This window comes from Trichomycterus rosablanca, chromosome 4, assembly GCF_030014385.1.
Source record: "Trichomycterus rosablanca isolate fTriRos1 chromosome 4, fTriRos1.hap1, whole genome shotgun sequence".
Taxonomy (NCBI): Eukaryota; Metazoa; Chordata; class Actinopteri; order Siluriformes; family Trichomycteridae; genus Trichomycterus; species Trichomycterus rosablanca.
The window spans coordinates 13433736-13460754 of record NC_085991.1 but is presented as its reverse complement, the minus strand read 5'-3'; the positions used below and the strand labels follow the sequence as shown (position 1 = coordinate 13460754).

General features: G+C 50.9%; 55 non-coding genes across 55 annotated transcripts; all 55 read right to left on the bottom strand.

The window, feature by feature from the left end:
* Positions 1-291: 291 nt before the first annotated feature.
* LOC134313241 (U2 spliceosomal RNA) lies at positions 292-482 on the bottom strand. The gene has a single exon (XR_010012131.1). It is a non-coding gene; the product is annotated as a U2 spliceosomal RNA (small nuclear RNA).
* A 109-nt stretch (positions 483-591) lies between these two features.
* Positions 592-706, bottom strand: LOC134312903 (U5 spliceosomal RNA). Its single transcript, XR_010011817.1, has one exon. It is a non-coding gene; the product is annotated as a U5 spliceosomal RNA (small nuclear RNA).
* Positions 707-1084: 378 nt separating this feature from the next.
* Positions 1085-1275, bottom strand: LOC134313342 (U2 spliceosomal RNA). Its single transcript, XR_010012226.1, has one exon. It is a non-coding gene; the product is annotated as a U2 spliceosomal RNA (small nuclear RNA).
* Positions 1276-1384: 109 nt separating this feature from the next.
* Positions 1385-1499, bottom strand: LOC134312902 (U5 spliceosomal RNA). Its single transcript, XR_010011816.1, has one exon. It is a non-coding gene; the product is annotated as a U5 spliceosomal RNA (small nuclear RNA).
* Positions 1500-1880: 381 nt separating this feature from the next.
* On the bottom strand, positions 1881-2071 carry LOC134313341 (U2 spliceosomal RNA). The gene has a single exon (XR_010012225.1). It is a non-coding gene; the product is annotated as a U2 spliceosomal RNA (small nuclear RNA).
* Positions 2072-2180: 109 nt separating this feature from the next.
* Positions 2181-2295, bottom strand: LOC134312900 (U5 spliceosomal RNA). The gene has a single exon (XR_010011814.1). It is a non-coding gene; the product is annotated as a U5 spliceosomal RNA (small nuclear RNA).
* Positions 2296-2676: 381 nt separating this feature from the next.
* LOC134313339 (U2 spliceosomal RNA) lies at positions 2677-2867 on the bottom strand. The gene has a single exon (XR_010012223.1). It is a non-coding gene; the product is annotated as a U2 spliceosomal RNA (small nuclear RNA).
* Positions 2868-2976: 109 nt separating this feature from the next.
* On the bottom strand, positions 2977-3091 carry LOC134312899 (U5 spliceosomal RNA). Its single transcript, XR_010011813.1, has one exon. It is a non-coding gene; the product is annotated as a U5 spliceosomal RNA (small nuclear RNA).
* Positions 3092-3472: 381 nt separating this feature from the next.
* LOC134313338 (U2 spliceosomal RNA) lies at positions 3473-3663 on the bottom strand. The gene has a single exon (XR_010012222.1). It is a non-coding gene; the product is annotated as a U2 spliceosomal RNA (small nuclear RNA).
* A 109-nt stretch (positions 3664-3772) lies between these two features.
* Positions 3773-3887, bottom strand: LOC134312898 (U5 spliceosomal RNA). The gene has a single exon (XR_010011812.1). It is a non-coding gene; the product is annotated as a U5 spliceosomal RNA (small nuclear RNA).
* Positions 3888-4267: 380 nt separating this feature from the next.
* On the bottom strand, positions 4268-4458 carry LOC134313337 (U2 spliceosomal RNA). Its single transcript, XR_010012221.1, has one exon. It is a non-coding gene; the product is annotated as a U2 spliceosomal RNA (small nuclear RNA).
* Positions 4459-4567: 109 nt separating this feature from the next.
* LOC134312897 (U5 spliceosomal RNA) lies at positions 4568-4682 on the bottom strand. The gene has a single exon (XR_010011811.1). It is a non-coding gene; the product is annotated as a U5 spliceosomal RNA (small nuclear RNA).
* Positions 4683-5063: 381 nt separating this feature from the next.
* On the bottom strand, positions 5064-5254 carry LOC134313336 (U2 spliceosomal RNA). The gene has a single exon (XR_010012220.1). It is a non-coding gene; the product is annotated as a U2 spliceosomal RNA (small nuclear RNA).
* Positions 5255-5363: 109 nt separating this feature from the next.
* LOC134312896 (U5 spliceosomal RNA) lies at positions 5364-5478 on the bottom strand. Its single transcript, XR_010011810.1, has one exon. It is a non-coding gene; the product is annotated as a U5 spliceosomal RNA (small nuclear RNA).
* A 382-nt stretch (positions 5479-5860) lies between these two features.
* LOC134313335 (U2 spliceosomal RNA) lies at positions 5861-6051 on the bottom strand. The gene has a single exon (XR_010012219.1). It is a non-coding gene; the product is annotated as a U2 spliceosomal RNA (small nuclear RNA).
* Positions 6052-6160: 109 nt separating this feature from the next.
* On the bottom strand, positions 6161-6275 carry LOC134312895 (U5 spliceosomal RNA). Its single transcript, XR_010011809.1, has one exon. It is a non-coding gene; the product is annotated as a U5 spliceosomal RNA (small nuclear RNA).
* Positions 6276-6657: 382 nt separating this feature from the next.
* LOC134313334 (U2 spliceosomal RNA) lies at positions 6658-6848 on the bottom strand. The gene has a single exon (XR_010012218.1). It is a non-coding gene; the product is annotated as a U2 spliceosomal RNA (small nuclear RNA).
* A 109-nt stretch (positions 6849-6957) lies between these two features.
* Positions 6958-7072, bottom strand: LOC134312894 (U5 spliceosomal RNA). The gene has a single exon (XR_010011808.1). It is a non-coding gene; the product is annotated as a U5 spliceosomal RNA (small nuclear RNA).
* Positions 7073-7453: 381 nt separating this feature from the next.
* Positions 7454-7644, bottom strand: LOC134313333 (U2 spliceosomal RNA). Its single transcript, XR_010012217.1, has one exon. It is a non-coding gene; the product is annotated as a U2 spliceosomal RNA (small nuclear RNA).
* Positions 7645-7753: 109 nt separating this feature from the next.
* Positions 7754-7868, bottom strand: LOC134312893 (U5 spliceosomal RNA). The gene has a single exon (XR_010011807.1). It is a non-coding gene; the product is annotated as a U5 spliceosomal RNA (small nuclear RNA).
* A 381-nt stretch (positions 7869-8249) lies between these two features.
* Positions 8250-8440, bottom strand: LOC134313332 (U2 spliceosomal RNA). Its single transcript, XR_010012216.1, has one exon. It is a non-coding gene; the product is annotated as a U2 spliceosomal RNA (small nuclear RNA).
* A 109-nt stretch (positions 8441-8549) lies between these two features.
* Positions 8550-8664, bottom strand: LOC134312892 (U5 spliceosomal RNA). Its single transcript, XR_010011806.1, has one exon. It is a non-coding gene; the product is annotated as a U5 spliceosomal RNA (small nuclear RNA).
* Positions 8665-9045: 381 nt separating this feature from the next.
* LOC134313331 (U2 spliceosomal RNA) lies at positions 9046-9236 on the bottom strand. The gene has a single exon (XR_010012215.1). It is a non-coding gene; the product is annotated as a U2 spliceosomal RNA (small nuclear RNA).
* Positions 9237-9345: 109 nt separating this feature from the next.
* LOC134312891 (U5 spliceosomal RNA) lies at positions 9346-9460 on the bottom strand. Its single transcript, XR_010011805.1, has one exon. It is a non-coding gene; the product is annotated as a U5 spliceosomal RNA (small nuclear RNA).
* Positions 9461-9841: 381 nt separating this feature from the next.
* Positions 9842-10032, bottom strand: LOC134313329 (U2 spliceosomal RNA). Its single transcript, XR_010012214.1, has one exon. It is a non-coding gene; the product is annotated as a U2 spliceosomal RNA (small nuclear RNA).
* A 109-nt stretch (positions 10033-10141) lies between these two features.
* Positions 10142-10256, bottom strand: LOC134312889 (U5 spliceosomal RNA). The gene has a single exon (XR_010011803.1). It is a non-coding gene; the product is annotated as a U5 spliceosomal RNA (small nuclear RNA).
* A 376-nt stretch (positions 10257-10632) lies between these two features.
* Positions 10633-10823, bottom strand: LOC134313327 (U2 spliceosomal RNA). Its single transcript, XR_010012212.1, has one exon. It is a non-coding gene; the product is annotated as a U2 spliceosomal RNA (small nuclear RNA).
* Positions 10824-10932: 109 nt separating this feature from the next.
* Positions 10933-11047, bottom strand: LOC134312888 (U5 spliceosomal RNA). Its single transcript, XR_010011802.1, has one exon. It is a non-coding gene; the product is annotated as a U5 spliceosomal RNA (small nuclear RNA).
* Positions 11048-11430: 383 nt separating this feature from the next.
* LOC134313326 (U2 spliceosomal RNA) lies at positions 11431-11621 on the bottom strand. Its single transcript, XR_010012211.1, has one exon. It is a non-coding gene; the product is annotated as a U2 spliceosomal RNA (small nuclear RNA).
* A 109-nt stretch (positions 11622-11730) lies between these two features.
* LOC134312887 (U5 spliceosomal RNA) lies at positions 11731-11845 on the bottom strand. Its single transcript, XR_010011801.1, has one exon. It is a non-coding gene; the product is annotated as a U5 spliceosomal RNA (small nuclear RNA).
* A 380-nt stretch (positions 11846-12225) lies between these two features.
* On the bottom strand, positions 12226-12416 carry LOC134313325 (U2 spliceosomal RNA). Its single transcript, XR_010012210.1, has one exon. It is a non-coding gene; the product is annotated as a U2 spliceosomal RNA (small nuclear RNA).
* Positions 12417-12525: 109 nt separating this feature from the next.
* LOC134312886 (U5 spliceosomal RNA) lies at positions 12526-12640 on the bottom strand. The gene has a single exon (XR_010011800.1). It is a non-coding gene; the product is annotated as a U5 spliceosomal RNA (small nuclear RNA).
* Positions 12641-13022: 382 nt separating this feature from the next.
* On the bottom strand, positions 13023-13213 carry LOC134313324 (U2 spliceosomal RNA). The gene has a single exon (XR_010012209.1). It is a non-coding gene; the product is annotated as a U2 spliceosomal RNA (small nuclear RNA).
* Positions 13214-13322: 109 nt separating this feature from the next.
* On the bottom strand, positions 13323-13437 carry LOC134312885 (U5 spliceosomal RNA). The gene has a single exon (XR_010011799.1). It is a non-coding gene; the product is annotated as a U5 spliceosomal RNA (small nuclear RNA).
* A 382-nt stretch (positions 13438-13819) lies between these two features.
* LOC134313380 (U2 spliceosomal RNA) lies at positions 13820-14009 on the bottom strand. Its single transcript, XR_010012262.1, has one exon. It is a non-coding gene; the product is annotated as a U2 spliceosomal RNA (small nuclear RNA).
* Positions 14010-14118: 109 nt separating this feature from the next.
* LOC134312884 (U5 spliceosomal RNA) lies at positions 14119-14233 on the bottom strand. The gene has a single exon (XR_010011798.1). It is a non-coding gene; the product is annotated as a U5 spliceosomal RNA (small nuclear RNA).
* Positions 14234-14614: 381 nt separating this feature from the next.
* On the bottom strand, positions 14615-14805 carry LOC134313323 (U2 spliceosomal RNA). Its single transcript, XR_010012208.1, has one exon. It is a non-coding gene; the product is annotated as a U2 spliceosomal RNA (small nuclear RNA).
* A 109-nt stretch (positions 14806-14914) lies between these two features.
* Positions 14915-15029, bottom strand: LOC134312883 (U5 spliceosomal RNA). Its single transcript, XR_010011797.1, has one exon. It is a non-coding gene; the product is annotated as a U5 spliceosomal RNA (small nuclear RNA).
* Positions 15030-15411: 382 nt separating this feature from the next.
* LOC134313454 (U2 spliceosomal RNA) lies at positions 15412-15601 on the bottom strand. Its single transcript, XR_010012334.1, has one exon. It is a non-coding gene; the product is annotated as a U2 spliceosomal RNA (small nuclear RNA).
* A 109-nt stretch (positions 15602-15710) lies between these two features.
* Positions 15711-15825, bottom strand: LOC134312882 (U5 spliceosomal RNA). The gene has a single exon (XR_010011796.1). It is a non-coding gene; the product is annotated as a U5 spliceosomal RNA (small nuclear RNA).
* Positions 15826-16206: 381 nt separating this feature from the next.
* Positions 16207-16397, bottom strand: LOC134313322 (U2 spliceosomal RNA). The gene has a single exon (XR_010012207.1). It is a non-coding gene; the product is annotated as a U2 spliceosomal RNA (small nuclear RNA).
* A 109-nt stretch (positions 16398-16506) lies between these two features.
* LOC134312881 (U5 spliceosomal RNA) lies at positions 16507-16621 on the bottom strand. The gene has a single exon (XR_010011795.1). It is a non-coding gene; the product is annotated as a U5 spliceosomal RNA (small nuclear RNA).
* A 382-nt stretch (positions 16622-17003) lies between these two features.
* LOC134313321 (U2 spliceosomal RNA) lies at positions 17004-17194 on the bottom strand. The gene has a single exon (XR_010012206.1). It is a non-coding gene; the product is annotated as a U2 spliceosomal RNA (small nuclear RNA).
* A 109-nt stretch (positions 17195-17303) lies between these two features.
* LOC134312880 (U5 spliceosomal RNA) lies at positions 17304-17418 on the bottom strand. The gene has a single exon (XR_010011794.1). It is a non-coding gene; the product is annotated as a U5 spliceosomal RNA (small nuclear RNA).
* Positions 17419-17799: 381 nt separating this feature from the next.
* On the bottom strand, positions 17800-17990 carry LOC134313320 (U2 spliceosomal RNA). The gene has a single exon (XR_010012205.1). It is a non-coding gene; the product is annotated as a U2 spliceosomal RNA (small nuclear RNA).
* A 109-nt stretch (positions 17991-18099) lies between these two features.
* Positions 18100-18214, bottom strand: LOC134312967 (U5 spliceosomal RNA). The gene has a single exon (XR_010011877.1). It is a non-coding gene; the product is annotated as a U5 spliceosomal RNA (small nuclear RNA).
* A 380-nt stretch (positions 18215-18594) lies between these two features.
* Positions 18595-18785, bottom strand: LOC134313319 (U2 spliceosomal RNA). Its single transcript, XR_010012204.1, has one exon. It is a non-coding gene; the product is annotated as a U2 spliceosomal RNA (small nuclear RNA).
* A 109-nt stretch (positions 18786-18894) lies between these two features.
* Positions 18895-19009, bottom strand: LOC134312877 (U5 spliceosomal RNA). Its single transcript, XR_010011792.1, has one exon. It is a non-coding gene; the product is annotated as a U5 spliceosomal RNA (small nuclear RNA).
* A 381-nt stretch (positions 19010-19390) lies between these two features.
* LOC134313318 (U2 spliceosomal RNA) lies at positions 19391-19581 on the bottom strand. Its single transcript, XR_010012203.1, has one exon. It is a non-coding gene; the product is annotated as a U2 spliceosomal RNA (small nuclear RNA).
* Positions 19582-19690: 109 nt separating this feature from the next.
* Positions 19691-19805, bottom strand: LOC134312876 (U5 spliceosomal RNA). Its single transcript, XR_010011791.1, has one exon. It is a non-coding gene; the product is annotated as a U5 spliceosomal RNA (small nuclear RNA).
* A 382-nt stretch (positions 19806-20187) lies between these two features.
* On the bottom strand, positions 20188-20378 carry LOC134313316 (U2 spliceosomal RNA). The gene has a single exon (XR_010012201.1). It is a non-coding gene; the product is annotated as a U2 spliceosomal RNA (small nuclear RNA).
* A 109-nt stretch (positions 20379-20487) lies between these two features.
* LOC134312875 (U5 spliceosomal RNA) lies at positions 20488-20602 on the bottom strand. The gene has a single exon (XR_010011790.1). It is a non-coding gene; the product is annotated as a U5 spliceosomal RNA (small nuclear RNA).
* Positions 20603-20983: 381 nt separating this feature from the next.
* LOC134313315 (U2 spliceosomal RNA) lies at positions 20984-21174 on the bottom strand. The gene has a single exon (XR_010012200.1). It is a non-coding gene; the product is annotated as a U2 spliceosomal RNA (small nuclear RNA).
* A 109-nt stretch (positions 21175-21283) lies between these two features.
* Positions 21284-21398, bottom strand: LOC134312874 (U5 spliceosomal RNA). The gene has a single exon (XR_010011789.1). It is a non-coding gene; the product is annotated as a U5 spliceosomal RNA (small nuclear RNA).
* A 381-nt stretch (positions 21399-21779) lies between these two features.
* LOC134312603 (U2 spliceosomal RNA) lies at positions 21780-21967 on the bottom strand. Its single transcript, XR_010011584.1, has one exon. It is a non-coding gene; the product is annotated as a U2 spliceosomal RNA (small nuclear RNA).
* Positions 21968-27019: the final 5052 nt, after the last annotated feature.

Genomic DNA, 27019 nt, shown 5'->3' with positions numbered 1-27019 from the left:
CCCTTGGGTCGTCGGGTGGGTGACGAGGCAGCACAGCCTTTGCCTGGAGAAACACAGGGTGGGGGAAAATTAAGTCTTTCGCCTTTTTTTTTTTTTTTTTTTTTTTTTTTTAAGTAAAATGGAGGGAAAATGAAAAAGCGGGAAAAGCGGGACTCCCTAGCGCAAAAGGACCGAGGAAACCCCGGGCCTAGGCTAGGCAAAGGTCTAAGGCGCCGTACCCCTAATCCCAACAGCTTTCCAGCAGGGGCCAGTCACCAGCATTCGTCAATTACTCTTTCGTTTGACCGTTTATGAGGGTGCACCGTGCCAGGAGGCAATGCAATACCTGGTCGATGCGTGGAGTGGACGGAGCAAGCCCCTCTTCCGACTCCCAGACCTAAAAATCCATTTAATATATGGTCCTCGGGTAGAGGACGTATCAGATATTAAACTGATAAGAACAGATACTACACTTGATCTTAGCCAAAAGGCCGAGAAGCGATAACCTGAAATAGGCGCCGGGCCACGGGCCCTACCTTTTGAGGGTCCGGACTAGTGGACGGCGCTGACCGGCCGCCCACACACCTTCTGTCATTCCACCAGCAAAAGAGCAGCTTTGCAAAGACAAAGCCTTCAAAAAATAAGTTGAACTTGTCAACGTTCCTCTCCACGGAAATCTTTAGTAAAAGGCGAAAGATTTGTACGTGAATGAAGAGAAACTCCAGCCCTGCTCGCCGGTCGCCCAGGCCTCCGTAGGCCACCGGCCGCTCAAGGAAGAGGGCTCGAGGTAGAGCGACGAAAACCTGCAGCAAAAGCGCCCTTGGGTCGTCGGGTGGGTGACGAGGCAGCACAGCCTTTGCCTGGAGAAACACAGGGTGGGGGAAAATTAAGTCTTTCGCCTTTTTTTTTTTTTTTTTTTTTTTTTAAGTAAAATGGAGGGAAAATGAAAAAGCGGGAAAAGCGGGACTCCCTAGCGCAAAAGGACCGAGGAAACCCCGGGCCTAGGCTAGGCAAAGGTCTAAGGCGCCGTACCCCTAATCCCAACAGCTTTCCAGCAGGGGCCAGTCACCAGCATTCGTCAATTACTCTTTCGTTTGACCGTTTATGAGGGTGCACCGTGCCAGGAGGCAATGCAATACCTGGTCGATGCGTGGAGTGGACGGAGCAAGCCCCTCTTCCGACTCCCAGGCCTAAAAATCCATTTAATATATGGTCCTCGGGTAGAGGACGTATCAGATATTAAACTGATAAGAACAGATACTACACTTGATCTTAGCCAAAAGGCCGAGAAGCGATAACCTGAAATAGGCGCCGGGCCACGGGCCCTACCTTTTGAGGGTCCGGACTAGTGGACGGCGCTGACCGGCCGCCCACACACCTTCTGTCATTCCACCAGCAAAAGAGCAGCTTTGCAAAGACAAAGCCTTCAAAAAATAAGTTGAACTTGTCAACGTTCCTCTCCACGGAAATCTTTAGTAAAAGGCGAAAGATTTGTACGTGAATGAAGAGAAACTCCAGCCCTGCTCGCCGGTCGCCCAGGCCTCCGTAGGCCACCGGCCGCTCAAGGAAGAGGGCTCGAGGTAGAGCGACGAAAACCTGCAGCAAAAGCGCCCTTGGGTCGTCGGGTGGGTGACGAGGCAGCACAGCCTTTGCCTGGAGAAACACAGGGTGGGGGAAAATTAAGTCTTTCGCCTTTTTTTTTTTTTTTTTTTTTTTTTTTTAAGTAAAATGGAGGGAAAATGAAAAAGCGGGAAAAGCGGGACTCCCTAGCGCAAAAGGACCGAGGAAACCCCGGGCCTAGGCTAGGCAAAGGTCTAAGGCGCCGTACCCCTAATCCCAACAGCTTTCCAGCAGGGGCCAGTCACCAGCATTCGTCAATTACTCTTTCGTTTGACCGTTTATGAGGGTGCACCGTGCCAGGAGGCAATGCAATACCTGGTCGATGCGTGGAGTGGACGGAGCAAGCCCCTCTTCCGACTCCCAGGCCTAAAAATCCATTTAATATATGGTCCTCGGGTAGAGGACGTATCAGATATTAAACTGATAAGAACAGATACTACACTTGATCTTAGCCAAAAGGCCGAGAAGCGATAACCTGAAATAGGCGCCGGGCCACGGGCCCTACCTTTTGAGGGTCCGGACTAGTGGACGGCGCTGACCGGCCGCCCACACACCTTCTGTCATTCCACCAGCAAAAGAGCAGCTTTGCAAAGACAAAGCCTTCAAAAAATAAGTTGAACTTGTCAACGTTCCTCTCCACGGAAATCTTTAGTAAAAGGCGAAAGATTTGTACGTGAATGAAGAGAAACTCCAGCCCTGCTCGCCGGTCGCCCAGGCCTCCGTAGGCCACCGGCCGCTCAAGGAAGAGGGCTCGAGGTAGAGCGACGAAAACCTGCAGCAAAAGCGCCCTTGGGTCGTCGGGTGGGTGACGAGGCAGCACAGCCTTTGCCTGGAGAAACACAGGGTGGGGGAAAATTAAGTCTTTCGCCTTTTTTTTTTTTTTTTTTTTTTTTTTTTAAGTAAAATGGAGGGAAAATGAAAAAGCGGGAAAAGCGGGACTCCCTAGCGCAAAAGGACCGAGGAAACCCCGGGCCTAGGCTAGGCAAAGGTCTAAGGCGCCGTACCCCTAATCCCAACAGCTTTCCAGCAGGGGCCAGTCACCAGCATTCGTCAATTACTCTTTCGTTTGACCGTTTATGAGGGTGCACCGTGCCAGGAGGCAATGCAATACCTGGTCGATGCGTGGAGTGGACGGAGCAAGCCCCTCTTCCGACTCCCAGGCCTAAAAATCCATTTAATATATGGTCCTCGGGTAGAGGACGTATCAGATATTAAACTGATAAGAACAGATACTACACTTGATCTTAGCCAAAAGGCCGAGAAGCGATAACCTGAAATAGGCGCCGGGCCACGGGCCCTACCTTTTGAGGGTCCGGACTAGTGGACGGCGCTGACCGGCCGCCCACACACCTTCTGTCATTCCACCAGCAAAAGAGCAGCTTTGCAAAGACAAAGCCTTCAAAAAATAAGTTGAACTTGTCAACGTTCCTCTCCACGGAAATCTTTAGTAAAAGGCGAAAGATTTGTACGTGAATGAAGAGAAACTCCAGCCCTGCTCGCCGGTCGCCCAGGCCTCCGTAGGCCACCGGCCGCTCAAGGAAGAGGGCTCGAGGTAGAGCGACGAAAACCTGCAGCAAAAGCGCCCTTGGGTCGTCGGGTGGGTGACGAGGCAGCACAGCCTTTGCCTGGAGAAACACAGGGTGGGGGAAAATTAAGTCTTTCGCCTTTTTTTTTTTTTTTTTTTTTTTTTTTTAAGTAAAATGGAGGGAAAATGAAAAAGCGGGAAAAGCGGGACTCCCTAGCGCAAAAGGACCGAGGAAACCCCGGGCCTAGGCTAGGCAAAGGTCTAAGGCGCCGTACCCCTAATCCCAACAGCTTTCCAGCAGGGGCCAGTCACCAGCATTCGTCAATTACTCTTTCGTTTGACCGTTTATGAGGGTGCACCGTGCCAGGAGGCAATGCAATACCTGGTCGATGCGTGGAGTGGACGGAGCAAGCCCCTCTTCCGACTCCCAGGCCTAAAAATCCATTTAATATATGGTCCTCGGGTAGAGGACGTATCAGATATTAAACTGATAAGAACAGATACTACACTTGATCTTAGCCAAAAGGCCGAGAAGCGATAACCTGAAATAGGCGCCGGGCCACGGGCCCTACCTTTTGAGGGTCCGGACTAGTGGACGGCGCTGACCGGCCGCCCACACACCTTCTGTCATTCCACCAGCAAAAGAGCAGCTTTGCAAAGACAAAGCCTTCAAAAAATAAGTTGAACTTGTCAACGTTCCTCTCCACGGAAATCTTTAGTAAAAGGCGAAAGATTTGTACGTGAATGAAGAGAAACTCCAGCCCTGCTCGCCGGTCGCCCAGGCCTCCGTAGGCCACCGGCCGCTCAAGGAAGAGGGCTCGAGGTAGAGCGACGAAAACCTGCAGCAAAAGCGCCCTTGGGTCGTCGGGTGGGTGACGAGGCAGCACAGCCTTTGCCTGGAGAAACACAGGGTGGGGGAAAATTAAGTCTTTCGCCTTTTTTTTTTTTTTTTTTTTTTTTTTTAAGTAAAATGGAGGGAAAATGAAAAAGCGGGAAAAGCGGGACTCCCTAGCGCAAAAGGACCGAGGAAACCCCGGGCCTAGGCTAGGCAAAGGTCTAAGGCGCCGTACCCCTAATCCCAACAGCTTTCCAGCAGGGGCCAGTCACCAGCATTCGTCAATTACTCTTTCGTTTGACCGTTTATGAGGGTGCACCGTGCCAGGAGGCAATGCAATACCTGGTCGATGCGTGGAGTGGACGGAGCAAGCCCCTCTTCCGACTCCCAGGCCTAAAAATCCATTTAATATATGGTCCTCGGGTAGAGGACGTATCAGATATTAAACTGATAAGAACAGATACTACACTTGATCTTAGCCAAAAGGCCGAGAAGCGATAACCTGAAATAGGCGCCGGGCCACGGGCCCTACCTTTTGAGGGTCCGGACTAGTGGACGGCGCTGACCGGCCGCCCACACACCTTCTGTCATTCCACCAGCAAAAGAGCAGCTTTGCAAAGACAAAGCCTTCAAAAAATAAGTTGAACTTGTCAACGTTCCTCTCCACGGAAATCTTTAGTAAAAGGCGAAAGATTTGTACGTGAATGAAGAGAAACTCCAGCCCTGCTCGCCGGTCGCCCAGGCCTCCGTAGGCCACCGGCCGCTCAAGGAAGAGGGCTCGAGGTAGAGCGACGAAAACCTGCAGCAAAAGCGCCCTTGGGTCGTCGGGTGGGTGACGAGGCAGCACAGCCTTTGCCTGGAGAAACACAGGGTGGGGGAAAATTAAGTCTTTCGCCTTTTTTTTTTTTTTTTTTTTTTTTTTTTAAGTAAAATGGAGGGAAAATGAAAAAGCGGGAAAAGCGGGACTCCCTAGCGCAAAAGGACCGAGGAAACCCCGGGCCTAGGCTAGGCAAAGGTCTAAGGCGCCGTACCCCTAATCCCAACAGCTTTCCAGCAGGGGCCAGTCACCAGCATTCGTCAATTACTCTTTCGTTTGACCGTTTATGAGGGTGCACCGTGCCAGGAGGCAATGCAATACCTGGTCGATGCGTGGAGTGGACGGAGCAAGCCCCTCTTCCGACTCCCAGGCCTAAAAATCCATTTAATATATGGTCCTCGGGTAGAGGACGTATCAGATATTAAACTGATAAGAACAGATACTACACTTGATCTTAGCCAAAAGGCCGAGAAGCGATAACCTGAAATAGGCGCCGGGCCACGGGCCCTACCTTTTGAGGGTCCGGACTAGTGGACGGCGCTGACCGGCCGCCCACACACCTTCTGTCATTCCACCAGCAAAAGAGCAGCTTTGCAAAGACAAAGCCTTCAAAAAATAAGTTGAACTTGTCAACGTTCCTCTCCACGGAAATCTTTAGTAAAAGGCGAAAGATTTGTACGTGAATGAAGAGAAACTCCAGCCCTGCTCGCCGGTCGCCCAGGCCTCCGTAGGCCACCGGCCGCTCAAGGAAGAGGGCTCGAGGTAGAGCGACGAAAACCTGCAGCAAAAGCGCCCTTGGGTCGTCGGGTGGGTGACGAGGCAGCACAGCCTTTGCCTGGAGAAACACAGGGTGGGGGAAAATTAAGTCTTTCGCCTTTTTTTTTTTTTTTTTTTTTTTTTTTTTAAGTAAAATGGAGGGAAAATGAAAAAGCGGGAAAAGCGGGACTCCCTAGCGCAAAAGGACCGAGGAAACCCCGGGCCTAGGCTAGGCAAAGGTCTAAGGCGCCGTACCCCTAATCCCAACAGCTTTCCAGCAGGGGCCAGTCACCAGCATTCGTCAATTACTCTTTCGTTTGACCGTTTATGAGGGTGCACCGTGCCAGGAGGCAATGCAATACCTGGTCGATGCGTGGAGTGGACGGAGCAAGCCCCTCTTCCGACTCCCAGGCCTAAAAATCCATTTAATATATGGTCCTCGGGTAGAGGACGTATCAGATATTAAACTGATAAGAACAGATACTACACTTGATCTTAGCCAAAAGGCCGAGAAGCGATAACCTGAAATAGGCGCCGGGCCACGGGCCCTACCTTTTGAGGGTCCGGACTAGTGGACGGCGCTGACCGGCCGCCCACACACCTTCTGTCATTCCACCAGCAAAAGAGCAGCTTTGCAAAGACAAAGCCTTCAAAAAATAAGTTGAACTTGTCAACGTTCCTCTCCACGGAAATCTTTAGTAAAAGGCGAAAGATTTGTACGTGAATGAAGAGAAACTCCAGCCCTGCTCGCCGGTCGCCCAGGCCTCCGTAGGCCACCGGCCGCTCAAGGAAGAGGGCTCGAGGTAGAGCGACGAAAACCTGCAGCAAAAGCGCCCTTGGGTCGTCGGGTGGGTGACGAGGCAGCACAGCCTTTGCCTGGAGAAACACAGGGTGGGGGAAAATTAAGTCTTTCGCCTTTTTTTTTTTTTTTTTTTTTTTTTTTTTAAGTAAAATGGAGGGAAAATGAAAAAGCGGGAAAAGCGGGACTCCCTAGCGCAAAAGGACCGAGGAAACCCCGGGCCTAGGCTAGGCAAAGGTCTAAGGCGCCGTACCCCTAATCCCAACAGCTTTCCAGCAGGGGCCAGTCACCAGCATTCGTCAATTACTCTTTCGTTTGACCGTTTATGAGGGTGCACCGTGCCAGGAGGCAATGCAATACCTGGTCGATGCGTGGAGTGGACGGAGCAAGCCCCTCTTCCGACTCCCAGGCCTAAAAATCCATTTAATATATGGTCCTCGGGTAGAGGACGTATCAGATATTAAACTGATAAGAACAGATACTACACTTGATCTTAGCCAAAAGGCCGAGAAGCGATAACCTGAAATAGGCGCCGGGCCACGGGCCCTACCTTTTGAGGGTCCGGACTAGTGGACGGCGCTGACCGGCCGCCCACACACCTTCTGTCATTCCACCAGCAAAAGAGCAGCTTTGCAAAGACAAAGCCTTCAAAAAATAAGTTGAACTTGTCAACGTTCCTCTCCACGGAAATCTTTAGTAAAAGGCGAAAGATTTGTACGTGAATGAAGAGAAACTCCAGCCCTGCTCGCCGGTCGCCCAGGCCTCCGTAGGCCACCGGCCGCTCAAGGAAGAGGGCTCGAGGTAGAGCGACGAAAACCTGCAGCAAAAGCGCCCTTGGGTCGTCGGGTGGGTGACGAGGCAGCACAGCCTTTGCCTGGAGAAACACAGGGTGGGGGAAAATTAAGTCTTTCGCCTTTTTTTTTTTTTTTTTTTTTTTTTTTTAAGTAAAATGGAGGGAAAATGAAAAAGCGGGAAAAGCGGGACTCCCTAGCGCAAAAGGACCGAGGAAACCCCGGGCCTAGGCTAGGCAAAGGTCTAAGGCGCCGTACCCCTAATCCCAACAGCTTTCCAGCAGGGGCCAGTCACCAGCATTCGTCAATTACTCTTTCGTTTGACCGTTTATGAGGGTGCACCGTGCCAGGAGGCAATGCAATACCTGGTCGATGCGTGGAGTGGACGGAGCAAGCCCCTCTTCCGACTCCCAGGCCTAAAAATCCATTTAATATATGGTCCTCGGGTAGAGGACGTATCAGATATTAAACTGATAAGAACAGATACTACACTTGATCTTAGCCAAAAGGCCGAGAAGCGATAACCTGAAATAGGCGCCGGGCCACGGGCCCTACCTTTTGAGGGTCCGGACTAGTGGACGGCGCTGACCGGCCGCCCACACACCTTCTGTCATTCCACCAGCAAAAGAGCAGCTTTGCAAAGACAAAGCCTTCAAAAAATAAGTTGAACTTGTCAACGTTCCTCTCCACGGAAATCTTTAGTAAAAGGCGAAAGATTTGTACGTGAATGAAGAGAAACTCCAGCCCTGCTCGCCGGTCGCCCAGGCCTCCGTAGGCCACCGGCCGCTCAAGGAAGAGGGCTCGAGGTAGAGCGACGAAAACCTGCAGCAAAAGCGCCCTTGGGTCGTCGGGTGGGTGACGAGGCAGCACAGCCTTTGCCTGGAGAAACACAGGGTGGGGGAAAATTAAGTCTTTCGCCTTTTTTTTTTTTTTTTTTTTTTTTTTTTAAGTAAAATGGAGGGAAAATGAAAAAGCGGGAAAAGCGGGACTCCCTAGCGCAAAAGGACCGAGGAAACCCCGGGCCTAGGCTAGGCAAAGGTCTAAGGCGCCGTACCCCTAATCCCAACAGCTTTCCAGCAGGGGCCAGTCACCAGCATTCGTCAATTACTCTTTCGTTTGACCGTTTATGAGGGTGCACCGTGCCAGGAGGCAATGCAATACCTGGTCGATGCGTGGAGTGGACGGAGCAAGCCCCTCTTCCGACTCCCAGGCCTAAAAATCCATTTAATATATGGTCCTCGGGTAGAGGACGTATCAGATATTAAACTGATAAGAACAGATACTACACTTGATCTTAGCCAAAAGGCCGAGAAGCGATAACCTGAAATAGGCGCCGGGCCACGGGCCCTACCTTTTGAGGGTCCGGACTAGTGGACGGCGCTGACCGGCCGCCCACACACCTTCTGTCATTCCACCAGCAAAAGAGCAGCTTTGCAAAGACAAAGCCTTCAAAAAATAAGTTGAACTTGTCAACGTTCCTCTCCACGGAAATCTTTAGTAAAAGGCGAAAGATTTGTACGTGAATGAAGAGAAACTCCAGCCCTGCTCGCCGGTCGCCCAGGCCTCCGTAGGCCACCGGCCGCTCAAGGAAGAGGGCTCGAGGTAGAGCGACGAAAACCTGCAGCAAAAGCGCCCTTGGGTCGTCGGGTGGGTGACGAGGCAGCACAGCCTTTGCCTGGAGAAACACAGGGTGGGGGAAAATTAAGTCTTTCGCCTTTTTTTTTTTTTTTTTTTTTTTTTTTTAAGTAAAATGGAGGGAAAATGAAAAAGCGGGAAAAGCGGGACTCCCTAGCGCAAAAGGACCGAGGAAACCCCGGGCCTAGGCTAGGCAAAGGTCTAAGGCGCCGTACCCCTAATCCCAACAGCTTTCCAGCAGGGGCCAGTCACCAGCATTCGTCAATTACTCTTTCGTTTGACCGTTTATGAGGGTGCACCGTGCCAGGAGGCAATGCAATACCTGGTCGATGCGTGGAGTGGACGGAGCAAGCCCCTCTTCCGACTCCCAGGCCTAAAAATCCATTTAATATATGGTCCTCGGGTAGAGGACGTATCAGATATTAAACTGATAAGAACAGATACTACACTTGATCTTAGCCAAAAGGCCGAGAAGCGATAACCTGAAATAGGCGCCGGGCCACGGGCCCTACCTTTTGAGGGTCCGGACTAGTGGACGGCGCTGACCGGCCGCCCACACACCTTCTGTCATTCCACCAGCAAAAGAGCAGCTTTGCAAAGACAAAGCCTTCAAAAAATAAGTTGAACTTGTCAACGTTCCTCTCCACGGAAATCTTTAGTAAAAGGCGAAAGATTTGTACGTGAATGAAGAGAAACTCCAGCCCTGCTCGCCGGTCGCCCAGGCCTCCGTAGGCCACCGGCCGCTCAAGGAAGAGGGCTCGAGGTAGAGCGACGAAAACCTGCAGCAAAAGCGCCCTTGGGTCGTCGGGTGGGTGACGAGGCAGCACAGCCTTTGCCTGGAGAAACACAGGGTGGGGGAAAATTAAGTCTTTCGCCTTTTTTTTTTTTTTTTTTTTTTTTTTTTAAGTAAAATGGAGGGAAAATGAAAAAGCGGGAAAAGCGGGACTCCCTAGCGCAAAAGGACCGAGGAAACCCCGGGCCTAGGCTAGGCAAAGGTCTAAGGCGCCGTACCCCTAATCCCAACAGCTTTCCAGCAGGGGCCAGTCACCAGCATTCGTCAATTACTCTTTCGTTTGACCGTTTATGAGGGTGCACCGTGCCAGGAGGCAATGCAATACCTGGTCGATGCGTGGAGTGGACGGAGCAAGCCCCTCTTCCGACTCCCAGGCCTAAAAATCCATTTAATATATGGTCCTCGGGTAGAGGACGTATCAGATATTAAACTGATAAGAACAGATACTACACTTGATCTTAGCCAAAAGGCCGAGAAGCGATAACCTGAAATAGGCGCCGGGCCACGGGCCCTACCTTTTGAGGGTCCGGACTAGTGGACGGCGCTGACCGGCCGCCCACACACCTTCTGTCATTCCACCAGCAAAAGAGCAGCTTTGCAAAGACAAAGCCTTCAAAAAATAAGTTGAACTTGTCAACGTTCCTCTCCACGGAAATCTTTAGTAAAAGGCGAAAGATTTGTACGTGAATGAAGAGAAACTCCAGCCCTGCTCGCCGGTCGCCCAGGCCTCCGTAGGCCACCGGCCGCTCAAGGAAGAGGGCTCGAGGTAGAGCGACGAAAACCTGCAGCAAAAGCGCCCTTGGGTCGTCGGGTGGGTGACGAGGCAGCACAGCCTTTGCCTGGAGAAACACAGGGTGGGGGAAAATTAAGTCTTTCGCCTTTTTTTTTTTTTTTTTTTTTTTTAAGTAAAATGGAGGGAAAATGAAAAAGCGGAAAAGCGGGACTCCCTAGCGCAAAAGGACCGAGGAAACCCCGGGCCTAGGCTAGGCAAAGGTCTAAGGCGCCGTACCCCTAATCCCAACAGCTTTCCAGCAGGGGCCAGTCACCAGCATTCGTCAATTACTCTTTCGTTTGACCGTTTATGAGGGTGCACCGTGCCAGGAGGCAATGCAATACCTGGTCGATGCGTGGAGTGGACGGAGCAAGCCCCTCTTCCGACTCCCAGGCCTAAAAATCCATTTAATATATGGTCCTCGGGTAGAGGACGTATCAGATATTAAACTGATAAGAACAGATACTACACTTGATCTTAGCCAAAAGGCCGAGAAGCGATAACCTGAAATAGGCGCCGGGCCACGGGCCCTACCTTTTGAGGGTCCGGACTAGTGGACGGCGCTGACCGGCCGCCCACACACCTTCTGTCATTCCACCAGCAAAAGAGCAGCTTTGCAAAGACAAAGCCTTCAAAAAATAAGTTGAACTTGTCAACGTTCCTCTCCACGGAAATCTTTAGTAAAAGGCGAAAGATTTGTACGTGAATGAAGAGAAACTCCAGCCCTGCTCGCCGGTCGCCCAGGCCTCCGTAGGCCACCGGCCGCTCAAGGAAGAGGGCTCGAGGTAGAGCGACGAAAACCTGCAGCAAAAGCGCCCTTGGGTCGTCGGGTGGGTGACGAGGCAGCACAGCCTTTGCCTGGAGAAACACAGGGTGGGGGAAAATTAAGTCTTTCGCCTTTTTTTTTTTTTTTTTTTTTTTTTTTTTTAAGTAAAATGGAGGGAAAATGAAAAAGCGGGAAAAGCGGGACTCCCTAGCGCAAAAGGACCGAGGAAACCCCGGGCCTAGGCTAGGCAAAGGTCTAAGGCGCCGTACCCCTAATCCCAACAGCTTTCCAGCAGGGGCCAGTCACCAGCATTCGTCAATTACTCTTTCGTTTGACCGTTTATGAGGGTGCACCGTGCCAGGAGGCAATGCAATACCTGGTCGATGCGTGGAGTGGACGGAGCAAGCCCCTCTTCCGACTCCCAGGCCTAAAAATCCATTTAATATATGGTCCTCGGGTAGAGGACGTATCAGATATTAAACTGATAAGAACAGATACTACACTTGATCTTAGCCAAAAGGCCGAGAAGCGATAACCTGAAATAGGCGCCGGGCCACGGGCCCTACCTTTTGAGGGTCCGGACTAGTGGACGGCGCTGACCGGCCGCCCACACACCTTCTGTCATTCCACCAGCAAAAGAGCAGCTTTGCAAAGACAAAGCCTTCAAAAAATAAGTTGAACTTGTCAACGTTCCTCTCCACGGAAATCTTTAGTAAAAGGCGAAAGATTTGTACGTGAATGAAGAGAAACTCCAGCCCTGCTCGCCGGTCGCCCAGGCCTCCGTAGGCCACCGGCCGCTCAAGGAAGAGGGCTCGAGGTAGAGCGACGAAAACCTGCAGCAAAAGCGCCCTTGGGTCGTCGGGTGGGTGACGAGGCAGCACAGCCTTTGCCTGGAGAAACACAGGGTGGGGGAAAATTAAGTCTTTCGCCTTTTTTTTTTTTTTTTTTTTTTTTTTTAAGTAAAATGGAGGGAAAATGAAAAAGCGGGAAAAGCGGGACTCCCTAGCGCAAAAGGACCGAGGAAACCCCGGGCCTAGGCTAGGCAAAGGTCTAAGGCGCCGTACCCCTAATCCCAACAGCTTTCCAGCAGGGGCCAGTCACCAGCATTCGTCAATTACTCTTTCGTTTGACCGTTTATGAGGGTGCACCGTGCCAGGAGGCAATGCAATACCTGGTCGATGCGTGGAGTGGACGGAGCAAGCCCCTCTTCCGACTCCCAGGCCTAAAAATCCATTTAATATATGGTCCTCGGGTAGAGGACGTATCAGATATTAAACTGATAAGAACAGATACTACACTTGATCTTAGCCAAAAGGCCGAGAAGCGATAACCTGAAATAGGCGCCGGGCCACGGGCCCTACCTTTTGAGGGTCCGGACTAGTGGACGGCGCTGACCGGCCGCCCACACACCTTCTGTCATTCCACCAGCAAAAGAGCAGCTTTGCAAAGACAAAGCCTTCAAAAAATAAGTTGAACTTGTCAACGTTCCTCTCCACGGAAATCTTTAGTAAAAGGCGAAAGATTTGTACGTGAATGAAGAGAAACTCCAGCCCTGCTCGCCGGTCGCCCAGGCCTCCGTAGGCCACCGGCCGCTCAAGGAAGAGGGCTCGAGGTAGAGCGACGAAAACCTGCAGCAAAAGCGCCCTTGGGTCGTCGGGTGGGTGACGAGGCAGCACAGCCTTTGCCTGGAGAAACACAGGGTGGGGGAAAATTAAGTCTTTCGCCTTTTTTTTTTTTTTTTTTTTTTTTTTTTTAAGTAAAATGGAGGGAAAATGAAAAAGCGGGAAAAGCGGGACTCCCTAGCGCAAAAGGACCGAGGAAACCCCGGGCCTAGGCTAGGCAAAGGTCTAAGGCGCCGTACCCCTAATCCCAACAGCTTTCCAGCAGGGGCCAGTCACCAGCATTCGTCAATTACTCTTTCGTTTGACCGTTTATGAGGGTGCACCGTGCCAGGAGGCAATGCAATACCTGGTCGATGCGTGGAGTGGACGGAGCAAGCCCCTCTTCCGACTCCCAGGCCTAAAAATCCATTTAATATATGGTCCTCGGGTAGAGGACGTATCAGATATTAAACTGATAAGAACAGATACTACACTTGATCTTAGCCAAAAGGCCGAGAAGCGATAACCTGAAATAGGCGCCGGGCCACGGGCCCTACCTTTTGAGGGTCCGGACTAGTGGACGGCGCTGACCGGCCGCCCACACACCTTCTGTCATTCCACCAGCAAAAGAGCAGCTTTGCAAAGACAAAGCCTTCAAAAAATAAGTTGAACTTGTCAACGTTCCTCTCCACGGAAATCTTTAGTAAAAGGCGAAAGATTTGTACGTGAATGAAGAGAAACTCCAGCCCTGCTCGCCGGTCGCCCAGGCCTCCGTAGGCCACCGGCCGCTCAAGGAAGAGGGCTCGAGGTAGAGCGACGAAAACCTGCAGCAAAAGCGCCCTTGGGTCGTCGGGTGGGTGACGAGGCAGCACAGCCTTTGCCTGGAGAAACACAGGGTGGGGGAAAATTAAGTCTTTCGCCTTTTTTTTTTTTTTTTTTTTTTTTTTTTTAAGTAAAATGGAGGGAAAATGAAAAAGCGGGAAAAGCGGGACTCCCTAGCGCAAAAGGACCGAGGAAACCCCGGGCCTAGGCTAGGCAAAGGTCTAAGGCGCCGTACCCCTAATCCCAACAGCTTTCCAGCAGGGGCCAGTCACCAGCATTCGTCAATTACTCTTTCGTTTGACCGTTTATGAGGGTGCACCGTGCCAGGAGCAATGCAATACCTGGTCGATGCGTGGAGTGGACGGAGCAAGCCCCTCTTCCGACTCCCAGGCCTAAAAATCCATTTAATATATGGTCCTCGGGTAGAGGACGTATCAGATATTAAACTGATAAGAACAGATACTACACTTGATCTTAGCCAAAAGGCCGAGAAGCGATAACCTGAAATAGGCGCCGGGCCACGGGCCCTACCTTTTGAGGGTCCGGACTAGTGGACGGCGCTGACCGGCCGCCCACACACCTTCTGTCATTCCACCAGCAAAAGAGCAGCTTTGCAAAGACAAAGCCTTCAAAAAATAAGTTGAACTTGTCAACGTTCCTCTCCACGGAAATCTTTAGTAAAAGGCGAAAGATTTGTACGTGAATGAAGAGAAACTCCAGCCCTGCTCGCCGGTCGCCCAGGCCTCCGTAGGCCACCGGCCGCTCAAGGAAGAGGGCTCGAGGTAGAGCGACGAAAACCTGCAGCAAAAGCGCCCTTGGGTCGTCGGGTGGGTGACGAGGCAGCACAGCCTTTGCCTGGAGAAACACAGGGTGGGGGAAAATTAAGTCTTTCGCCTTTTTTTTTTTTTTTTTTTTTTTTTTTTAAGTAAAATGGAGGGAAAATGAAAAAGCGGGAAAAGCGGGACTCCCTAGCGCAAAAGGACCGAGGAAACCCCGGGCCTAGGCTAGGCAAAGGTCTAAGGCGCCGTACCCCTAATCCCAACAGCTTTCCAGCAGGGGCCAGTCACCAGCATTCGTCAATTACTCTTTCGTTTGACCGTTTATGAGGGTGCACCGTGCCAGGAGGCAATGCAATACCTGGTCGATGCGTGGAGTGGACGGAGCAAGCCCCTCTTCCGACTCCCAGGCCTAAAAATCCATTTAATATATGGTCCTCGGGTAGAGGACGTATCAGATATTAAACTGATAAGAACAGATACTACACTTGATCTTAGCCAAAAGGCCGAGAAGCGATAACCTGAAATAGGCGCCGGGCCACGGGCCCTACCTTTTGAGGGTCCGGACTAGTGGACGGCGCTGACCGGCCGCCCACACACCTTCTGTCATTCCACCAGCAAAAGAGCAGCTTTGCAAAGACAAAGCCTTCAAAAAATAAGTTGAACTTGTCAACGTTCCTCTCCACGGAAATCTTTAGTAAAAGGCGAAAGATTTGTACGTGAATGAAGAGAAACTCCAGCCCTGCTCGCCGGTCGCCCAGGCCTCCGTAGGCCACCGGCCGCTCAAGGAAGAGGGCTCGAGGTAGAGCGACGAAAACCTGCAGCAAAAGCGCCCTTGGGTCGTCGGGTGGGTGACGAGGCAGCACAGCCTTTGCCTGGAGAAACACAGGGTGGGGGAAAATTAAGTCTTTCGCCTTTTTTTTTTTTTTTTTTTTTTTTTTTTTAAGTAAAATGGAGGGAAAATGAAAAAGCGGGAAAAGCGGGACTCCCTAGCGCAAAAGGACCGAGGAAACCCCGGGCCTAGGCTAGGCAAAGGTCTAAGGCGCCGTACCCCTAATCCCAACAGCTTTCCAGCAGGGGCCAGTCACCAGCATTCGTCAATTACTCTTTCGTTTGACCGTTTATGAGGGTGCACCGTGCCAGGAGGCAATGCAATACCTGGTCGATGCGTGGAGTGGACGGAGCAAGCCCCTCTTCCGACTCCCAGGCCTAAAAATCCATTTAATATATGGTCCTCGGGTAGAGGACGTATCAGATATTAAACTGATAAGAACAGATACTACACTTGATCTTAGCCAAAGGCCGAGAAGCGATAACCTGAAATAGGCGCCGGGCCACGGGCCCTACCTTTTGAGGGTCCGGACTAGTGGACGGCGCTGACCGGCCGCCCACACACCTTCTGTCATTCCACCAGCAAAAGAGCAGCTTTGCAAAGACAAAGCCTTCAAAAAATAAGTTGAACTTGTCAACGTTCCTCTCCACGGAAATCTTTAGTAAAAGGCGAAAGATTTGTACGTGAATGAAGAGAAACTCCAGCCCTGCTCGCCGGTCGCCCAGGCCTCCGTAGGCCACCGGCCGCTCAAGGAAGAGGGCTCGAGGTAGAGCGACGAAAACCTGCAGCAAAAGCGCCCTTGGGTCGTCGGGTGGGTGACGAGGCAGCACAGCCTTTGCCTGGAGAAACACAGGGTGGGGGAAAATTAAGTCTTTCGCCTTTTTTTTTTTTTTTTTTTTTTTTTTTTAAGTAAAATGGAGGGAAAATGAAAAAGCGGGAAAAGCGGGACTCCCTAGCGCAAAAGGACCGAGGAAACCCCGGGCCTAGGCTAGGCAAAGGTCTAAGGCGCCGTACCCCTAATCCCAACAGCTTTCCAGCAGGGGCCAGTCACCAGCATTCGTCAATTACTCTTTCGTTTGACCGTTTATGAGGGTGCACCGTGCCAGGAGGCAATGCAATACCTGGTCGATGCGTGGAGTGGACGGAGCAAGCCCCTCTTCCGACTCCCAGGCCTAAAAATCCATTTAATATATGGTCCTCGGGTAGAGGACGTATCAGATATTAAACTGATAAGAACAGATACTACACTTGATCTTAGCCAAAAGGCCGAGAAGCGATAACCTGAAATAGGCGCCGGGCCACGGGCCCTACCTTTTGAGGGTCCGGACTAGTGGACGGCGCTGACCGGCCGCCCACACACCTTCTGTCATTCCACCAGCAAAAGAGCAGCTTTGCAAAGACAAAGCCTTCAAAAAATAAGTTGAACTTGTCAACGTTCCTCTCCACGGAAATCTTTAGTAAAAGGCGAAAGATTTGTACGTGAATGAAGAGAAACTCCAGCCCTGCTCGCCGGTCGCCCAGGCCTCCGTAGGCCACCGGCCGCTCAAGGAAGAGGGCTCGAGGTAGAGCGACGAAAACCTGCAGCAAAAGCGCCCTTGGGTCGTCGGGTGGGTGACGAGGCAGCACAGCCTTTGCCTGGAGAAACACAGGGTGGGGGAAAATTAAGTCTTTCGCCTTTTTTTTTTTTTTTTTTTTTTTTTTTTTAAGTAAAATGGAGGGAAAATGAAAAAGCGGGAAAAGCGGGACTCCCTAGCGCAAAAGGACCGAGGAAACCCCGGGCCTAGGCTAGGCAAAGGTCTAAGGCGCCGTACCCCTAATCCCAACAGCTTTCCAGCAGGGGCCAGTCACCAGCATTCGTCAATTACTCTTTCGTTTGACCGTTTATGAGGGTGCACCGTGCCAGGAGGCAATGCAATACCTGGTCGATGCGTGGAGTGGACGGAGCAAGCCCCTCTTCCGACTCCCAGGCCTAAAAATCCATTTAATATATGGTCCTCGGGTAGAGGACGTATCAGATATTAAACTGATAAGAACAGATACTACACTTGATCTTAGCCAAAAGGCCGAGAAGCGATAACCTGAAATAGGCGCCGGGCCACGGGCCCTACCTTTTGAGGGTCCGGACTAGTGGACGGCGCTGACCGGCCGCCCACACACCTTCTGTCATTCCACCAGCAAAAGAGCAGCTTTGCAAAGACAAAGCCTTCAAAAAATAAGTTGAACTTGTCAACGTTCCTCTCCACGGAAATCTTTAGTAAAAGGCGAAAGATTTGTACGTGAATGAAGAGAAACTCCAGCCCTGCTCGCCGGTCGCCCAGGCCTCCGTAGGCCACCGGCCGCTCAAGGAAGAGGGCTCGAGGTAGAGCGACGAAAACCTGCAGCAAAAGCGCCCTTGGGTCGTCGGGTGGGTGACGAGGCAGCACAGCCTTTGCCTGGAGAAACACAGGGTGGGGGAAAATTAAGTCTTTCGCCTTTTTTTTTTTTTTTTTTTTTTTTTTTTAAGTAAAATGGAGGGAAAATGAAAAAGCGGGAAAAGCGGGACTCCCTAGCGCAAAAGGACCGAGGAAACCCCGGGCCTAGGCTAGGCAAAGGTCTAAGGCGCCGTACCCCTAATCCCAACAGCTTTCCAGCAGGGGCCAGTCACCAGCATTCGTCAATTACTCTTTCGTTTGACCGTTTATGAGGGTGCACCGTGCCAGGAGGCAATGCAATACCTGGTCGATGCGTGGAGTGGACGGAGCAAGCCCCTCTTCCGACTCCCAGGCCTAAAAATCCATTTAATATATGGTCCTCGGGTAGAGGACGTATCAGATATTAAACTGATAAGAACAGATACTACACTTGATCTTAGCCAAAAGGCCGAGAAGCGATAACCTGAAATAGGCGCCGGGCCACGGGCCCTACCTTTTGAGGGTCCGGACTAGTGGACGGCGCTGACCGGCCGCCCACACACCTTCTGTCATTCCACCAGCAAAAGAGCAGCTTTGCAAAGACAAAGCCTTCAAAAATAAGTTGAACTTGTCAACGTTCCTCTCCACGGAAATCTTTAGTAAAAGGCGAAAGATTTGTACGTGAATGAAGAGAAACTCCAGCCCTGCTCGCCGGTCGCCCAGGCCTCCGTAGGCCACCGGCCGCTCAAGGAAGAGGGCTCGAGGTAGAGCGACGAAAACCTGCAGCAAAAGCGCCCTTGGGTCGTCGGGTGGGTGACGAGGCAGCACAGCCTTTGCCTGGAGAAACACAGGGTGGGGGAAAATTAAGTCTTTCGCCTTTTTTTTTTTTTTTTTTTTTTTTTTTTAAGTAAAATGGAGGGAAAATGAAAAAGCGGGAAAAGCGGGACTCCCTAGCGCAAAAGGACCGAGGAAACCCCGGGCCTAGGCTAGGCAAAGGTCTAAGGCGCCGTACCCCTAATCCCAACAGCTTTCCAGCAGGGGCCAGTCACCAGCATTCGTCAATTACTCTTTCGTTTGACCGTTTATGAGGGTGCACCGTGCCAGGAGGCAATGCAATACCTGGTCGATGCGTGGAGTGGACGGAGCAAGCCCCTCTTCCGACTCCCAGGCCTAAAAATCCATTTAATATATGGTCCTCGGGTAGAGGACGTATCAGATATTAAACTGATAAGAACAGATACTACACTTGATCTTAGCCAAAAGGCCGAGAAGCGATAACCTGAAATAGGCGCCGGGCCACGGGCCCTACCTTTTGAGGGTCCGGACTAGTGGACGGCGCTGACCGGCCGCCCACACACCTTCTGTCATTCCACCAGCAAAAGAGCAGCTTTGCAAAGACAAAGCCTTCAAAAAATAAGTTGAACTTGTCAACGTTCCTCTCCACGGAAATCTTTAGTAAAAGGCGAAAGATTTGTACGTGAATGAAGAGAAACTCCAGCCCTGCTCGCCGGTCGCCCAGGCCTCCGTAGGCCACCGGCCGCTCAAGGAAGAGGGCTCGAGGTAGAGCGACGAAAACCTGCAGCAAAAGCGCCCTTGGGTCGTCGGGTGGGTGACGAGGCAGCACAGCCTTTGCCTGGAGAAACACAGGGTGGGGGAAAATTAAGTCTTTCGCCTTTTTTTTTTTTTTTTTTTTTTTTTTTTAAGTAAAATGGAGGGAAAATGAAAAAGCGGGAAAAGCGGGACTCCCTAGCGCAAAAGGACCGAGGAAACCCCGGGCCTAGGCTAGGCAAAGGTCTAAGGCGCCGTACCCCTAATCCCAACAGCTTTCCAGCAGGGGCCAGTCACCAGCATTCGTCAATTACTCTTTCGTTTGACCGTTTATGAGGGTGCACCGTGCCAGGAGGCAATGCAATACCTGGTCGATGCGTGGAGTGGACGGAGCAAGCCCCTCTTCCGACTCCCAGGCCTAAAAATCCATTTAATATATGGTCCTCGGGTAGAGGACGTATCAGATATTAAACTGATAAGAACAGATACTACACTTGATCTTAGCCAAAAGGCCGAGAAGCGATAACCTGAAATAGGCGCCGGGCCACGGGCCCTACCTTTTGAGGGTCCGGACTAGTGGACGGCGCTGACCGGCCGCCCACACACCTTCTGTCATTCCACCAGCAAAAGAGCAGCTTTGCAAAGACAAAGCCTTCAAAAAATAAGTTGAACTTGTCAACGTTCCTCTCCACGGAAATCTTTAGTAAAAGGCGAAAGATTTGTACGTGAATGAAGAGAAACTCCAGCCCTATCTGTCTCGCGTGTGTGGCCTCCGTAGGCCACCGGCCGCTCAAGGAAGAGGGCTCGAGGTAGAGCGACGAAAACCTGCAGCAAAAGCGCCCTTGGGTCGTCGGGTGGGTGACGAGGCAGCACAGCCTTTGCCTGGAGAAACACAGGGTGGGGGAAAATTAAGTCTTTCGCCTTTTTTTTTTTTTTTTTTTTTTTTTTTTAAGTAAAATGGAGGGAAAATGAAAAAGCGGGAAAAGCGGGACTCCCTAGCGCAAAAGGACCGAGGAAACCCCGGGCCTAGGCTAGGCAAAGGTCTAAGGCGCCGTACCCCTAATCCCAACAGCTTTCCAGCAGGGGCCAGTCACCAGCATTCGTCAATTACTCTTTCGTTTGACCGTTTATGAGGGTGCACCGTGCCAGGAGGCAATGCAATACCTGGTCGATGCGTGGAGTGGACGGAGCAAGCCCCTCTTCCGACTCCCAGGCCTAAAAATCCATTTAATATATGGTCCTCGGGTAGAGGACGTATCAGATATTAAACTGATAAGAACAGATACTACACTTGATCTTAGCCAAAAGGCCGAGAAGCGATAACCTGAAATAGGCGCCGGGCCACGGGCCCTACCTTTTGAGGGTCCGGACTAGTGGACGGCGCTGACCGGCCGCCCACACACCTTCTGTCATTCCACCAGCAAAAGAGCAGCTTTGCAAAGACAAAGCCTTCAAAAAATAAGTTGAACTTGTCAACGTTCCTCTCCACGGAAATCTTTAGTAAAAGGCGAAAGATTTGTACGTGAATGAAGAGAAACTCCAGCCCTGCTCGCCGGTCGCCCAGGCCTCCGTAGGCCACCGGCCGCTCAAGGAAGAGGGCTCGAGGTAGAGCGACGAAAACCTGCAGCAAAAGCGCCCTTGGGTCGTCGGGTGGGTGACGAGGCAGCACAGCCTTTGCCTGGAGAAACACAGGGTGGGGGAAAATTAAGTCTTTCGCCTTTTTTTTTTTTTTTTTTTTTTTTTTTTAAGTAAAATGGAGGGAAAATGAAAAAGCGGGAAAAGCGGGACTCCCTAGCGCAAAAGGACCGAGGAAACCCCGGGCCTAGGCTAGGCAAAGGTCTAAGGCGCCGTACCCCTAATCCCAACAGCTTTCCAGCAGGGGCCAGTCACCAGCATTCGTCAATTACTCTTTCGTTTGACCGTTTATGAGGGTGCACCGTGCCAGGAGGCAATGCAATACCTGGTCGATGCGTGGAGTGGACGGAGCAAGCCCCTCTTCCGACTCCCAGGCCTAAAAATCCATTTAATATATGGTCCTCGGGTAGAGGACGTATCAGATATTAAACTGATAAGAACAGATACTACACTTGATCTTAGCCAAAAGGCCGAGAAGCGATAACCTGAAATAGGCGCCGGGCCACGGGCCCTACCTTTTGAGGGTCCGGACTAGTGGACGGCGCTGACCGGCCGCCCACACACCTTCTGTCATTCCACCAGCAAAAGAGCAGCTTTGCAAAGACAAAGCCTTCAAAAAATAAGTTGAACTTGTCAACGTTCCTCTCCACGGAAATCTTTAGTAAAAGGCGAAAGATTTGTACGTGAATGAAGAGAAACTCCAGCCCTGCTCGCCGGTCGCCCAGGCCTCCGTAGGCCACCGGCCGCTCAAGGAAGAGGGCTCGAGGTAGAGCGACGAAAACCTGCAGCAAAAGCGCCCTTGGGTCGTCGGGTGGGTGACGAGGCAGCACAGCCTTTGCCTGGAGAAACACAGGGTGGGGGAAAATTAAGTCTTTCGCCTTTTTTTTTTTTTTTTTTTTTTTTTTTTAAGTAAAATGGAGGGAAAATGAAAAAGCGGGAAAAGCGGGACTCCCTAGCGCAAAAGGACCGAGGAAACCCCGGGCCTAGGCTAGGCAAAGGTCTAAGGCGCCGTACCCCTAATCCCAACAGCTTTCCAGCAGGGGCCAGTCACCAGCATTCGTCAATTACTCTTCCGTTTGACCGTTTATGAGGGTGCACCGTGCCAGGAGGCAATGCAATACCTGGTCGATGCGTGGAGTGGACGGAGCAAGCCCCTCTTCCGACTCCCAGGCCTAAAAATCCATTTAATATATGGTCCTCGGGTAGAGGACGTATCAGATATTAAACTGATAAGAACAGATTTTTTTTTTTTTTTTTTTTTTATTGAAAAACGTGCATATTTCCATTCATACTTACATTGCATTTCATTTCATTGCTTTACATTATTACATTACATTTAATTACATTTGGTGTTACTTACAGACATTTTGTGACTTTGTCTCACCCTAGTCCCACCACCACATCGTCAAGTTTCGATTTTGCAGTTTTTAACTTAGTTTACCAGAATTTTGTTGTTCTTCTGGATCTTTGCCTACACTGCTTTGTTCCTTTCCCTGTTCTTTTAACCAGAGCACTTTTTTGTACTTGTACAAAACCGTACGGAAAAGGTTCAGTTGCCCCTTTTGTGCCTGCTTTCGAATAAACTCGCATCGCCTCCCCCATAGTGCTTTTTTCGCTTCAGATATTGCGATCCACAGATTAGCTGATTCATTTGCTTTTGTACCCCAGAGGACCAGGTCTCGGTTTAATTGACTTTCGCGTTTTTCCGGCCACCATTTTGAAATTGAGTCCCAGAGCTGGGCCACTACTGGACATGACCACATGGCATGCTCCACGGTTTCTTCCCCTCCACACCCCAGTGGGCATCTCGATGTACCACTACACCCATGGCGGAACATTCGTTCTCTAACCGGTAATCTTCTCAAGGCCGTTAACCAATGTAGGTCTCTGCTCTTCCCGTCCAGCCACTTTGGCTGAAGTGCTTCCCAATCGATGTCTGTTCGTGGCTTTTCCAGATTCAATCCTCCAATGTGTTCTTCCCTCCACCTTTCATACAGGCGTCTGTGGTTCATGATGAGCTTGCCTGACAGACACCATTTGTTGTTTCTTATGAGGCTTACTACTTTTTTGTAGTGTTCAGGGTAGTCCACCGACCATGGTTCTGTGCCTCTCCAGGGGACCACCTTTCGCAAGCTAAAGCCCAGCCAGAATCTGGCAAGGAGCGTCGCATTGTGACGTTCGTCACCTTGTGCCAATTTCGCTGCATTGGCCAGGTACAAGGCTGTTAGTTTTAAGGGGGCACACACTACTCCTCTCCCGCCTTTAGCTGTTTCCTGGTACATTATGCCTCTTGCTACCCACTCGCATCTTCCTCCCCATATGAAATCAAAAAATAGGCGCTCAAGTCGCCTCCCTGTCCAGAAGGGAACAGGAAACGCGTAGGCCAGGTGGACTAGGGTTGCGAAGACATCGCTGTTTATTGCTGCCACTCTCCCTGTCAGAGATAAATCTCTTGTTGCCCATCTTTCTATTTTTTGTCTTACCTTTGCTAGTTTTGCTTCCCAGTTTTTTATAGCACTTCCCTCTTTCCAGAACTGCACTCCCAAGATCCGGATCCCATCTTGGCACATGGGAAAACCACCTGGCACCTCCTGCCTACCTCGCCATGCGCCTGTACCTAGTACTGTTGACTTTGCTTTGTTCACCCGTGCCCCGGTAGCCTTGGAAAATTGTATAAGTGTCTGCTCCACTATCTGGAAATCCCCTTCTGAACTCATGAAAAGGGTGGCATCATCTGCATATGCTGACACTTTGGCTTGCACACCTTTCCCACCTGGGATATGGAGTCCTACGAATTTGGGCTCCGCTCGTAGTCGTGCCATGAGTGGCTCAAGAAAGATGATGTACAGCAGTGGGGAAAGTGGACAGCCCTGCCTTACTCCACCTGCTTGTTCTACTCCTTCCGAATAGTATCCGTTCACGTTTACTCGGCTTGTAGCGCCCTTGTAGAGGAGGCGCACCCATGACACATACGAAGGGCCAAACCCCATTTTATTGAGGGTGGCGAACAGAAACTGGTGGCTGACACGGTCGAAAGCCTTTTCCTGGTCTAGTCCCAGGATTGCTAAAGGCAGATTGCGTTGCTGTGCCCAGGCTATTGCATCTCTAACCAGTGAGATATTCAGGCTGTGCGACCGTCCAGGTACTCCGCACGTTTGGTCTGGGTGCACTACTGTACCGATCACGCCTCTCAGACGCAGCGTCAAAACCTTTGCCAAGATCTTGTAGTCGGTCGTGAGGAGCGTGATCGGCCTCCAGTTGGCCAGATCTGCCCTGTCACCCTTCTTATGCAGAAGGGTAATATGCCCTGTCCTCAACGATGGGGGGAGAATTCCCTCCTTTATTGCCTCCCTATAGATCTGCATGAGGTCCGGACACACAACCGACCAGAAAGCTCTATACCACTCGGCCGGCAGTCCGTCGCCCCCTGGGGCTACCCCACCCTTCAGGGTGGCAATGGCCTGCTCTAATTCATTTTCTGTGATGTCGGCCTCCAATTTTGCACGGTCTTTCTGAGTAAGTTCTTGACTAATGCCCTTAAGGAAACTGGCTGCCTCCTGTTCATCCGTAGACCTCTCCCGGAAAAGGTCTTTGTAAAAGGTTGCCACCACTTCAAGCATTTCCTCTTTAGATGTCATTAGATGATCCCCTACTTTAACCCTACTCATGTGGGCTCTTTTTTGCCGCGTTCTTACCGTGTTGAAAAAGTATCTTGTTGGCCGCTCATCAAAGAGCAGTTTTTGTTGGCCTGCCAGACCACAAAAACGCCTTGCCTCTGTAGTGAAGTGCTCTTTTAGGTTCATTCTAGCCACCCTGCTTCCTTCTATATTGCCTTCCCTCCATGCACTCTGCAAGACCCTTGACCATCGGGCTACCTTCTCCCTTTCTTTTCTTGCCTTCTGCCTTCCCCACTGTTGGCAGAAAATCCGCACCTTGGTTTTCAAGTGTTCCCACCATTCCGCCCATGTCTTGTAAAGTCCTTTCAAGGCTTGCCACCCAACATAAAGTGACCTAAAGGTCTGGCAGAAGTTCTGATCCTGTAGATATGTTATGTTTAGTTTCCATAGACCTGGTCCTCTCCTTCCCTTTTCTATCCTTACCGTAATGCTCACTAGGCAGTGATCTGTACACCAATGTGGCTCTACTCTGAAACTGTCAACCTTTGTGCCTTCCTGTACCATTATATAATCCAATCGTGAGGCATTCCCTCTCGAATTCCTCCACGTTGCTCTCTCCCTATCTTCTGATGTTTTTGCTGTATCTAAAAGCCTGGCCCCTTTAAGAATTTCCTTCAGCTCTATCTCCTCTTCTAAGTTGGTATTCAGGTCCCCCCCTACCCACAGGAGTCTGTTGGTTTGAAGGAGTGGCTCTAGCTCTCGGAAGAAACCCCTTCTCCTGCCTCGAGTTGCTGGAGCGTAGATGCAAATAGCTCTAAACGGCACCCCTCTCCAAGTTCCATCAGTATAAAAGATTCTCCCTGGTACTGCCACTACTGTTTTGCTTACTACAAAATCGAAACTTTTAAACAATATTCCTACCCCATCCCCTTTTCCCTCCCCTGCCCCCCACACCGATGGACCCCATTCCCACCCTCTGGAAAACCAAGTCCCCTCTGCTTCTGTTCGTAGATGACACTCCTGGACAAAGATAACATCTAGTGGGAGTATCTCCAAGGACTTAAAAATTGCCATTCGTCTTACCGTCTGTCTCATGCCCCTTGCATTCAGGGTTGCTAATGTAAGTTTTCCTTCCATATCTTCAGATTTATTTTCCTTTCTACATGTTCTTTTTCCCTATTGTTTCTCCAATTACTTCTCTCTCTTTTTCTACTTTGAACGCTTACTCCTTCTTTTGTTCTCCAGCTCCTTTCCGACTGATTTTTCCTTCATCGTTGTCCTTCCCGCTGTCCTCCGAACTTAGGGACTCCATTTCACTTTCCAGGCCCAAGAAGCTGTATAGTCTTGCCTTTGTTCTCATTTTCTTGACCCCTTCGTCCTTTGTTATTCTGTCTTTTTCCTTATCCGTTTGGTGTGTTCCTTTTTTGCTCCTTTTTGCCTTGCCACTTTGTCCTTCTTCCTTGCTTGGGATTCGTCGCCTTGTCGGACCTTGCTGCTCGCTTTCCATTTCGGTTGTTGTCTCATCAGCGTTTTCTCTCCGTGGATCCTTGTGGTGGTGTTTGTTCTGGTTATTGCCTTTCTCTTTGTTCTCTTTCTCCACTCTTTCTCCCCAAGTTAGTGAGCTGTGGCTGGTTGTGGGATCTGTCGATGTTTCGGTGTCTTGTGGTTCTGCAGGGTTGGTCTCCGACTCCTTTCCCTTTCCAGATTCCATTGTTTCCTCCACTACTGCATCTCCTTCTCCCTCCTCTGCTTCCGCCTGCATCTCTGTCAAGGCCTCACCTTCTCCAGTCTGATTTGTTGTTTTGTTGCCCAGTGCCTGGGTATAATCTTCATCCTCCATTCTTGGGTTTCCAGAAAACAGGCTTGCAAAAGTGTTGTCCCTTAACGGACAGCCCCGATACAGGTGGGCCTCGCTCCCACAAAGGCTACAGGTTCGAGGCGCTGTGCAGTTCGCCGCTATGTGTCCCTCCTGCCCACAGAATCTGCATCTGAGGCCCTGGCAGGAATCTTTGGTATGACCCAGAGCCCCACAGCGCCTGCAGTAGATCGGTTGACCTGGGTAGTGCAGATATCCTCTGTGTGGACCGATGGCAAAACTGCCAGGTGGGTGTTGTATGCCTCCAGCCGGATCCTCCCTCAGCAGGACGTTGTAACGTCGCCTTCCAGTCCAAATTCCAAAACGATCCTTCAGCCTCTCGCCAGTTGAAACTGATGCACAGTACCTTGATAAGAAGGCCCGGATATTTTCTTCCTCCACGTAAGGGTTGTAGAGGTGAACAATCATTGGGATTTCCTCGTTGGCAAACAGCGGCGAAGCTCTAATTCCCAGAAGTGCCGGATGTTCAAGGTCGCTGCTGCACTTACTGAAAAGCTTGTGGCAATCTTGAAGCGATACCATTGTAACATCGATGAATCTCGCTGATGTTGAGAAGTCTTGCAAGCAGAAGACCGCTGCTGTTTCCACGTTGCATAGTCCTCGTAGAATCCGGATCACCACCCAATCTCGTCCAAAACGATTCTTCACTTCCTCCGACGCATCTCCACAAAGCTCGAATCTGACCGTATTTCGAAGCCGCACCACTCGGGCCGGCCTGTTCGCTCCGTCTCTCGACATCACACTTGATCTTAGCCAAAAGGCCGAGAAGCGATAACCTGAAATAGGCGCAGGGCCACGGGCCACCGGCCGCTCAAGGAAGAGGGCTCGAGGTAG